Source organism: Procambarus clarkii, chromosome 25, assembly GCF_040958095.1.
Source record: "Procambarus clarkii isolate CNS0578487 chromosome 25, FALCON_Pclarkii_2.0, whole genome shotgun sequence".
Taxonomy (NCBI): Eukaryota; Metazoa; Arthropoda; class Malacostraca; order Decapoda; family Cambaridae; genus Procambarus; species Procambarus clarkii.
This window is the reverse complement of record NC_091174.1, coordinates 40,475,556-40,477,810: the sequence shown is the minus strand read 5'-3', so window position 1 is coordinate 40,477,810 and position 2,255 is coordinate 40,475,556.

Here is a 2,255-nt window from a genome sequence, read left to right as displayed (position 1 = left end):
ATAATATCAATATATAATGCTGACTTTAAATGCACAATTAACTAAGTTATCCGTCTTAAGCTGGAACATTGCATCCCCCAAAAAAAGGTTCTCAGATTTACATCACAAAGTAACAACTGAACACATCGATATTGTATGTGTCCAGGTGTGCAGAGTTCCCGCAAGATCCTCACCCCCGAAATTGCCCTCATTTGTGTCTTACAACCTCCAGTAACCAAGCAAGATCCAGTAACTCTTGCATTCTATACATCAAACAATCCCTACCCCATCAACTTCTGCCAGAAAAACAAACTGCCGGTCAACAGTATCATGGAGTGAGGATCTAAGTGGGCAACTCTGTTCTCAATGTATTTAATCTATATGCTCCAGCAGGAAAGTTAAATTATATTGATTTTCCGGCCTGCGCTCAAGCAGAGCCAACCATCATTCTTGGTGACTACAATGCTAGACACAAGCACTTCATAACCACTGAAGCACACCTCACTTCTTTCCTGGATGACTGTGGGATATCAGCTGAATAACCAGAACATAATTTGTAGTCTCACATACAACCAAAGTGTACTTAAGCTCTGCCTTTCCTTTCCAAAGGTGTTTATTTTTATTTTTATTTTATTTTTTTTTGTTTGTCATCTTTGCCTGTTTTATACTCTTAATTATTTGTTCTTAGTTAATCCCCTTGTCACTAAACCTAGGGCTTTTTATTACCCTGTTACTTAAAGTAACTTGGTATTTGTTTCTTATAATCATTTATTGGAATTAATTAACAGTATAATTGTTTATACAAGCATCTACCTCAGTATCTTAGTAAAATCTTCCACATGAATATACTCTCACCCTGTTTATTTTTACACTTAGATTTATATTAGAGTAAATTTCAAGATTTAATTAGATTTACATGTCATTTTTTTTCTTTTCTCTTTTTTCTCTCGGAATTATCAATTTGAGCTCACTGTTTTCTTAGGTTCATACCAATTATAGGATTTTAATTAACCATTACTAAGCTAATTATCTTCAAGATCATTTTTTTATGATTATTATTTTTCTTATTATTTTTTATTTTACATTTATATTGTCAGTCTCTACTGATTTTTTGTTTTTTATTTTATGTAACTTATGTGTCCTCTCTGGCTATCTATTGGATCTTTATTTTACTTCTAAATTGTTACTATTTTATTGTATTTGCTTTTATTCTTGTGTTTTGCTTTATGGTGTATCTTGTATCGTGATCCCTCTGCATCTCTATGCACACTGATATTGATCCTGATCAAAATCTTCTGTCTCATATCTACACCAACCAGCACATTGATCATCATTATTGCAAGTATTTCACAGCACACCAGGCTAAAAACAAACTTCAAAATAGCACCTGTCTATCAGTTTATAACCAAAATGTTAGATCACTTGGTAAACATTTTGACGATTTAAATGCATTACTCACAGCACTAGGTACTAACCTATCGTTCATTATTTTAACAGAAACTTGGCTAAATAAAGATTATACCCAACTCTACAACTTAGCTGGTTATAAAGCCATTCATAACTGTAGGCCTAATAAAAAAGGTGGTGGCACAGCTATATATTACCGAGATACATTTATCTGCAACAGTGTTATTAGTGACAGAGATGACTACTGTGAATATACTTTTGCTCAGTTTACAATCAAATCCCTTAAATCCTCTTTGACTATTGGAGCCATCTATAGATTTCCCAATACTAACATAGCTTCTTTCTCAGACAACCTAAGGAATCTTATTATAAACAACAATCTCAACAAAAACCACATCATTCTGCGAGGAGACTTTAATATTGACCTGGGTCAACAAAATTGCTCTCAAGTTGACTATTTCCTTAACAGCATGAACTCCTGTATGCTAATCCCCACAATCACCAAACCTACCCGAGTCACTCAAACATCAGCCACTACCTTCCACCACTGCTGTCCAGGGTCAACCTGGCTCTCAGACGAAGCGCCGGAAGACGAACAGGAGTGGTCGCTCTAGGGACTGAGGGCCTTCGGTGCGGAGGTTAGAGCCTGATGCGAGTGTCGGTGAGGGTGTGGCGATGTCTGTAGTAGACCCGTCGGTGCCCGGCGGTGGAGGGTGTGTTGTGGACCCTCCTGGTGATCTCGTATGTGGGTCCCCTGGGGTACGGAGCCCGGAGTGGGCGGTGGTGGATCCGGGGGACTGTGTCATGATGATCACTGCCTTGTGATGAAGTTCCGGAAGGACTCTGGCCTCCCCCCCCCTTCCCTGTGG